General features: G+C 53.7%; 1 long non-coding RNA gene across 1 annotated transcript; it reads right to left on the reverse strand.

Annotated features, from left to right (window-relative positions):
* Positions 1-827: 827 nt before the first annotated feature.
* Positions 828-3,650, reverse strand: LOC134146839 (uncharacterized). The gene is made up of 3 exons (XR_009959897.1): positions 3,446-3,650; positions 2,783-2,897; positions 828-2,311 (listed from the first exon to the last, which is right to left on the reverse strand). It is a non-coding gene; the product is annotated as an uncharacterized LOC134146839 (long non-coding RNA).
* Positions 3,651-8,915: the final 5,265 nt, after the last annotated feature.

Raw genomic sequence — 8,915 nt, forward strand, 5'->3', positions numbered from 1 at the left:
TCTGGGATCCAGTTTACGGAGCTTCACTGATTTGCATCGGTGGATTGATCGTGTGTGTTGGCTTTTTTTTCCCCAGCGGTACCAATGATGTCTATCATTCATGTAACACTAGTGCAGCCACCTCAAGTGCGTGTTGGGAAGGTATTTATAAACCTAAGTTCTCACTGTACTTTTTTATCATATAGAGCGACTTTTTTTTGGCAGGTAAACATGCACAAAACGTGGAAAAAGTTACTGTGTGCTTGAAAATAAGAAAATAATCAAGAAACACAGAGACTGCAAGTAAGTTCTCCTATTCGCTGCTCAGACTATTCCAAAACACGGTGAGGAAGCGCTCGGCTAGCGCGGCAAGCAGACTGCAGGGGAAGGAAACGCGCCCTCGCCGGGCGCCGGTCCAGGTGCCCCGCGCCGCCGGCACCCGGCCCAGCTGGCCTTGCCCCGGCGCCGCTCCGCTCGTAAGGAAAACCCTGAACCAATGTGGAAACCACCCAAAACTGCTTTTAAGGACGGTTGCCCTATTTGGGCAACAGGAGCAGAAGAAGGTAGTGTTAGGGGCTGGGCCTATTATATTCCAATATTCCCACTGCCTGGAAAAGCCTGCCCGAACCTGCCTAAACCGAGCCAGCGCGGCGATGGCGCGTGCGGCCGCGGCGGCAAGGCTGCGGCCCGTCAGACTCGCCCCGCGCGTCTCCGTCACCGAACCCGCGGCACTACCTTTGTAAAAGCAAAACTTTTGCACAGATCTGAAACACGCTTCTGATCTGTAAGCTTCCAAAAACGTGAAATAAGCTAGTTTTGCTACAGTTAGTTAATAGCCAAAAGTGCTTTATTTATTTGCATAGTTCATTCTGTTATCCATTTATAAATATATTAAATCATTTAAAATAATTGTTTTCATAATGACTATATATTTATTTCAGGAAATTACAATTTCTGTTAATAAGCTACTGATGAAGGGATAATGTTGAGCAGTTTCTTTTATTCCTGACCTCTAATCCCACTGTTCAGAGCAGGTTTTGCAAAGTTTAATTTTACAGGGGCGAGAGTTTGGGTACACACCAAAGCCAATGGGTAAAGCAGTCACTAAAGCTCCGTATCTAGATTAGATCTCGTAACGGATTTATTAAGAGTTTTTATGACAGAAGTGTCTGTAAAGCTTCTGCAGAAGAGAAGTACATGATAAATAAAGTCTGGCGAGCGGGCACCCCGCATTCAGCCACGTCCCGGCTCGGCTCGGCTCGGCTCGGCAGAGGCGCGTGCCGCGGACACTGACCGCTCTCACCGAGCGTCACCACCTCGTCCCCAGGAGCCCCGTCGCTGCGGAAGGCAGCGACGCTTGCCCCCAGCGCTCGCTCCGAGCCTGGCTCAGCCCTTTTTCCCAACGTGCTTTCTCCGTGCACCTGTGGCTGCGCGTACAGAAAAAACACGGGCTGACGTAAGGGCCACCGATGACTGCGCACAAACCCTCCTGCACCCGATATAGGTCACTACCGAAGTTTGCCACAGGTATGCTGCTTCTTAGTAAAGTCTTTCTATGGGTTTCTTAGAATGGACTTGTGCACTATTTTAGAGGGAATCTGTGGTTTCATAAATTGTGAAAGTTGCTCGGGCGGTCGGACGCTGCCCGTCCCACGAAGCGCTGCTGCAGCGTGCCGCTGAAGGCTTCGCAGAGAGTTTCTTTGGCTACAGCTACTAAAGCTCTGCCGGGCCGGGCCAGAGGATGCAGGCGGAGAGGATAAGCTATGCACTGATCAAGTGTCCTCTATAACTAGGTTATGTTTTGCGGCTCCTCCTTCACCACCAACACACAGCTGTTCTTACTCATCTATTGCAGAAACTGGGAGCAAAGATTCTGTAAGCCAGGATGTACGTAAGAGATTTGGTCAACAAAACACAGTAGCCTTCTTTGTGAAAAAAAAAAAAAATACCATTAAAGAATATTCAGATAAGATAGCCGTAGTTGAGCCTGCAGGACGTGATGCAATCGCTTTTAGAGCACCCAAGGCTCTCTGCAACGTGACCGCCGGCGGCTGGGCGCGAGCCCGAGGGCTGCGAGAAGGGCGGACGCAGCCCGGGCGCGACAGCGGGGCCGGGAGGCGCCCGGCCGCCGGCAGCTCTTCGCCGGCCTGGGCTGCTGCAGAGTAAGGGGATAAAACCGAAACAGCCGGGGAGGAGCTGCATTGCTCAGACCGAACTCTCCTCCGACGGGCTAACTGCGGACGGGGGAGGAGAGCGGAGCGCGGTGCGGCTGCGCGTCGGCGGGCTCCGGGACGAGGCGGCGCGTGGAGAGAACGTCTTTCTCGCCCCACATCTAGTAACAAAAAGTTCCTTACCTGTTTGGATCGTAAATCAGGGAAAATCCTTTCAAGATCCGGGACGTTACGTGGTCTGGGGAGGGCAGGACCAGCGTCGGCGGCCGTGGCCAAGTGGGCTGAGATCAGCGCGGACGAGGCCGCCCGGGCTCCGCGGCTCGGCCCAAAGCCCGCGCGGCCCCGGCAGCCGCGCTCGAAACGCGGGGAATTACCGGGGAAGTGTCACAGCTCGGGCAGGAATGTGGAAGGAATTATTAAGCAGGGCTTAGATAGTGAAGAAATGATGAGGAAACCACGGGTCACTGCTGGAAACTACCCCGGGACGGAAAGGCAGCGCCGGGGGCCGGCGCGGGGCGGGGGGACGACGTCCACTGGGGCCGGGGCCCGGGAACAGACGCGCTCCGGGGACGCACTTTCCCCTTTCCCTCCCGCTTCGCATTTTTGGAGACCGAGGAAAGCAACGGTGCCACCTGAAAATCCTGGGGGCAGTACAACCTTACTGCAGCCGGAGGCGCAGAGGTCTTCGCTGCAGGCTGGACGTCTCAGGAGAGAAAAATGCACGCGGTGAAGCTCACAAAATAGACCCTAGAGAGGGAAACACCATGGCAACATTAACGTGTCTTGCCCTTCAGATTTCTTGTTTGGTTAGTGAGAACAACTTCACTGAAATTTTTGCCCTAGCAAAATCTTTGTCTTTTATATAAATATATATATAAACGCACACAAAGCAGTACACAAAAAAATACATTAAAATTAAATTATAAGTATATATTGTTATATAATGTAAGTATTATAGCATATAAAATATATTAGGTAATATGCACTACAGGTTATAATTATATAATATGTATTACATGTATTATATACCATATAATACATGTATTATATACATATATGTATATGTATATATGTATATATACACATACATGTACATTTAATTACATGTATTATATACCATATAATACACACAGTATTATATATAACATTATATTAAAATAAATACATTATATCAGAATACATTCTATTAAAATAAATTATACTATAAATTACAAATATGTAGCTAAATACATCGGAATATATCTCATACAGTCTCAGAAGCAGACTAGGGCAAAATGCCTGGCATTACTGTGTACCTTCTGTAAAACGCCCACGTGTGTAACTCCTTAAAGGAGCAGGTGAGCAGCGACGCACCGCTCCGGGTCCCTGCTCAGGAGCCTGCTCGGGCTCCGCCGCTACTCGGGGTTTTCCGCGGCGTCCCGCTCGGGGGGCAGACGCGACGCCGCAGGCTCCCGGGCCGTGCGGTGCCGGCGGCTCCGGGCGCGGGGAGGCGGCCGGAGGCGCCGGCTCCCGCGGGGCTCCCGCCGGCAGCAGCCGCCCCGGCAGCTGCTCCCGCCCAAAAGCCGATTTCTCCGCCTGCCCGGCCCAGCGTGCTTCTGAATCACTCCGAAGCGGCTCTGCCTCCCCGCCGGCCGCTCCTCCTCGGCTCGGCGGCTGCCCCGGCGGCTCCGGGCGCGTCGGACCGGGCTCGACCGCTTGCGAGGCCGCCGCGGCGGGGGGGACGGGGCGGCCGGGCCGGGGAGCGCGGCCGGTCCCGCGCGCCGCGCAGCGGCCTCCGGACCCGGGGATTCCTCTCAACAGTTCTCGGTCACCCGAACGGTCCCGCTTGCTTTTCCTCGCCGCCCCACGGGGCTCCCCGGGAGCCCGAGCACCCGGCACCTCAGCCTGGCCCGCGGGCTCGCTCCGAGCCGCGCTGCGATGCCCTTCCCGAATTTACTCGCAGGTTTCGCTGTAGAAACTGCATCGCACGATATGGTAGTTTATATCAAATTTTTAAAAACGCACCCGCTGCAGCGCCGAGCATTACAGCCCGGCTGTTCCGGGGTGTCGGTACCTTTTCTCTACATGGCCTCCAAACTGCCCAAAGTGCTGAAGAACTAACGTGCAACGTGCAGCTCTCCAGCACGTGCGCTTGCATCCCTGCATGTCTGCACATAAGCCCGCACGCGCGCTCTGATAGCCGTGCACATCTTCACGCGTACGCAGCGCCCGCCATCCCCGCGCCAGGGCTGCCGGCGCCTCCTGGAAGCGCCCGGTAGAAGGGGGCCCCGCGGCAGACGCGGGGAGACTGCTCCCGGGTTAGACGGCACGTGGGCTCTTAATCATTCGAACAACCAGCAGATTCCACTCTTCAGGTAAACCCTCCCCGCCTCCCCTTTAGCATGAGCATGTTTGTGGTGAGATATTAATCATTTCCTTTAGCACTGTGTATATAAGAGGAACCCGAGGCAGAGGCATGCACTGCAGCTCCCCGGCCCAAGCGCACAGCTGCCTCCGCGATGCTGCCCCAGGCTCTGGCTCTGCTGGCTCTGGGAGCGCTCTGCCGCGCGGCGCCCCTCACCGCCGCGCCGCGCCCGGCGCAGGACCTCTGCTCCAGCGCGTCCTCCGTCGAGAGTGTGATTCGGGAAGTTCTGGAGGACGTTAAGAGCCTAACGGTAAGTAATTTTATTCTTCTCAAATTTCATGAGTTCAGTAAATTCATTTTTCACGAATTTCCCCTGGAAAGCTTGCTGCCCTAAGTTCTGTTTCGGCTTTGCTAACTTGCTTTTCTCTTGATCAGGTTCAGGGAAGCACCGTCATACCCGTGAACGTTACGGTAAGAAACTGTATACATTTCTTTTATTTAAAAATACTGTCTCAAGCGCCCCGATTTCTTTGCCACTTCACAACTTCAACAGCATGAAGTTGACTCCAGAAACCCAGGGAAACGCAAAGTCATCGCAAGAGCCCCCGATGGCTTCTGCCACCGCTCGCACCTCCGGACGGTCTCTCGGTGGGCACAGCCCTTAGGTGTGCACTGGCCTCTCTTGGCAGACTCACACCCATTCTGGACCATCTTCTATGGAGAGTTCAAAGCTGCTGTTTGAGCTACAGTAATGAAAATTCGTACCTCTAGTTAATTGTGTTTTATGGAGACAATTCTGATCTAGTTTCAACAGAGATATGATAGCAAGCACTGACGCCTGAAAGGCTTGTGGTGAAGGCTCTGCCTTCCCTTTCCTTCGGAAGTATCGGCCTCGGGTCGTGGGCACTTCCAAATTACACACGTCCAGTTTACACTGGCACCTGCAGCTTCCTCCGAAAGCAGCGGGAACGTTTCCTCCCCAGCACATTTTTCTGAAGAATTACAGATCGTGCTGTGGTCTTCTAAACTCGGTGTCCGGCGCGTTGGCGAGTACGAGATCAGGGGCTGCATCTGAAGACACAGCTCTTAATTCCTGTAGCTTTCAGTATTTAAATTCCCGTGATATGATGCATTACGTGTGCGTTACTAGCGGATCACCCGGCCGTCCAGAATAACCGAGACCGCTCTTGCAGGTGAAAAAATGCATCCGCAACCACCTGAGAACGTTCTTGGACTCCCTGACCGCTCTCAACGGAGCGACCGCCGAGAAGCTGGCAAAGGTCTACGCCTGCGACCAGCTCTTCCCGCAGGTAAGGCCGACTCGGGGCTTCCTCCGGACCGCGGCAGCAGGCAGCGCCGCGGGGAGGGCGGCAGCCCGCGCGGGCGCCTCTGCCGACCGCTCGGGCCGTCCCGGCGGCTCTTCCACTTGCACTTTCCTATGACGTGGGCGCTGGAAATCTCCTTGCTTCAGAGCTCATGTCACGCAGAAAGGTTAAACACCTCTTCTGGTTTCCTCTCCGGAGCGCGCTCCCTCAGAGAGCCGAGGGCTGCTTCCTTTTACCGCCGTAATCTCAACTCCGAGAGAGATAACTGTATGAAAAAGAGCAGATGTAAACGGAAACCGGGGCAGAATCTGCCCTCAGGACATCCTCCGCACTGCGCCTGGTGCGGCGGATCGTAAACGCCGCCCGGTGCGGTCTGCGCTTTGTAACGCCGCCTTCGAGGTTTCGGCAGCATTCGCCAAGAACGCGTCTACCAAGTAACAGGGCGTTAGGTATGGCTTCCAGGGTACCCGACTGAATTATGTCCTCCGCTTTTTTAAGGGATCCGACGAGGAGTGTAAGACTGCAGAAATAGTGAATGAGAACGTATTCAGGGAAAAAATCGATAAATTCTTGAGCTTCCTGTACGAGGAGCTTTAAAGCGTGCCCAGCCAGAGCGATCACGCCGAAGCCGAGACGAAACGGAGAGCTCCAGTCCTGCTCCGTCTGAAGAGGGGATTCTGCTGTTAACTTATTCTCAGGAATACGATTAGGGGATATTTATATATATAGCTATATTTTGTATATATTTATACATTTATTTTTTTACATATGAATATATATTTATATATATAAAGCAATGTTACGACAGCAGGCGTGTTTCCTATAACGACTAAACCCTGCTGTTCACTCGAAAGACTGAAGTGTTTTTAAAAAGATTCAAATATTTTAAATAGTTTTAATAGCTGTAACGATCCGTAAAGAAAGCCGTACTTATTTATTTATTTATTTATTTATTTAATTTATGGATATTTAACAATATTTATTTGGCTAACGCTGTATTTAAGTACGCTCCTCAGGCGGTCGCTATTTAATAACCCTCGGGTCCCTCGCTGCTCTTGCTAGCGCTTGATAGACGTGCTGCTCCCCCGAGCAGATTTGCCTCCAGCCTGAGCTCCGATCTCCGCTCGTCCCCGGGCTTTTTGATCGGTTAAATGAGGAAAAGGCACGGTAACTTCCACCGCTGCACGTTTTATTCCAGCTCCTCTGAGTTGAGCAGCGTCACCTAAAGCAGCCAAGCTCTGGAGAGCAGCGAAAGCCCGCGCTCCGGCGACGGCGCGGGCCGCCCTCGCTCGAAGCCCGCGCGGCTGCTCGGAGGCGTTCCCGCGTTTCCCGCTGGGCTTCGCCGACCCGAACTAGGGAGTGCGCCGGCTTTACGTTGAGTATCCACAGCCGTGGGCCTCCACGGCACCCACAGCTACTCCAAAGGTGCGTGCACCTGTAAAGCTATTAATTCAGGTTGCAAAAGCTGGTATTTCCTAACGCAGCACTCAGTAGGACTGTTGCTGCTCTGCAATGCCATGTCTCACACATGTTGACTTCTTCCGTATCAAGTGTTTGTAAAACCTTCAGGAAAGCAAATGAAATCTTTTAAAAAAAATAAATGAATCTTCCAAAATCAAGCGTCTCTGTCCTTGCGTTTTTTTTCCTGGAAGGCTGAGCAGTCTCGAGACCGGACCCGCTTCCAAGCGCCACGAGCAGAGCCGTCCACCGGCGCCCGCCCGGCGCCCACGGCCGCTCCCGGGCAGGCAGACCGAGGGGAGCCCCCGGGCGGAGGGTGGCCACGTGGCGCCGCGGTCACCGAAGTCCAGGCGGCTCTGCACCAGTGCCTTCCGCGCACTTGCTTTGTGACCAGTCTCGCCAGTAAGATGCATCGCTCCTTCATCCCCTTGCTGTTGAGCCTGGCCTCAGCACTCCTCCTCCCGATTTTATCACATATTCCCCTTCGCCCCTGGGTGTTCCTGAAGAGCCTGCAGCCCTTAGCTGAAGTCCAGCCCTGATTTCGACTTTAGCAAGTCATATTGTGGTTCTCTTTCAAAAGAAGACAGGCTTCCTTATCACCAACCACAGTGATTAATTCCTGTTTATAACATGCGCCTGTTACGTTCACAGCCCGGCTAGACCAGAAGAGCTTTCACTTGTCGCAGCTCTGAAGCTTCCCCTCACCTTTCCCCAGCATGGGAAACACAGAGTGTGCAAAGCCGGCCCCGGGAGGAAGGCAAGCGTGCAAGGAGAGAGCCGGAGCCTGGCAGCTCTGCCGGGAGGCAGCAGCGAGCTCCCCAACCAGCACGACGAACCCACGCGCCGTGGGAAACAATGCAAAAAGCCACTTTTAATCACCGCTGGCCCGCGCCGCGTCCAAGCGCGGTGTCAAGCATTCAAGCTGCGTTTGCTACTGAACGGCTCCCGAGCGCCGCGCCGGGTCGCAGAGCCGCCGAAGGAGCCACAGCGCCGAAGCCAGCACCCCAGACCGGGTACGGCAGTGCTGTCTGCTTACTTTGCTTTTCAGTCTGCATCTCACACACCTCAGATGCAGGGTCATGCCTTCTCCTCGGCACCTCAACTAAATGCTACAGTTGTAAAAGTCAGAAAAAATGCAGAATGTTGTAAAAAAATACCCAAGAAATGTGAGTTTTTCCACCTTGAAAGCTCTGCGTGGCCCAAGGCCATGCACTCAGGACTGCGGGGTGGCGTGGGGACCCTTCACTCCCCTGTGCTGCTGCCTCTCCCTGACCCCACGGGTGACCAGTTTCCTCCCAGGGTGTGGACCACACACCACTCAAACAAAACAGCCAGACCATACACTGAAAGAAAAGTGACTGCATCTTGCATTTATGGTGCATGTCCACCTTACAAACTGCCACGAGACAGAGACGCACTTCTGCAGGCAGAATCCGCTCCACCAGGTCTCAGTCCTGACATTAGTCCAGCACGGGCAGTGCCTCGTTGCCAGCTTTGCCCACAGAGCTCTTGGCCATTCTCCTTGGAGCTCAGACAGATTCTTCTTCAGACAGTGAGTCCTCTGAGGGTTTAGCAATCTCTCTTCAGGTTTTCCAGAGACGGAAAACAGTTACGCTTCCTGAGCAGCTGAGTAGCACA

This window comes from Rhea pennata, chromosome 14 (assembly GCF_028389875.1).
Source record: "Rhea pennata isolate bPtePen1 chromosome 14, bPtePen1.pri, whole genome shotgun sequence".
Taxonomy (NCBI): domain Eukaryota; kingdom Metazoa; phylum Chordata; class Aves; order Rheiformes; family Rheidae; genus Rhea; species Rhea pennata.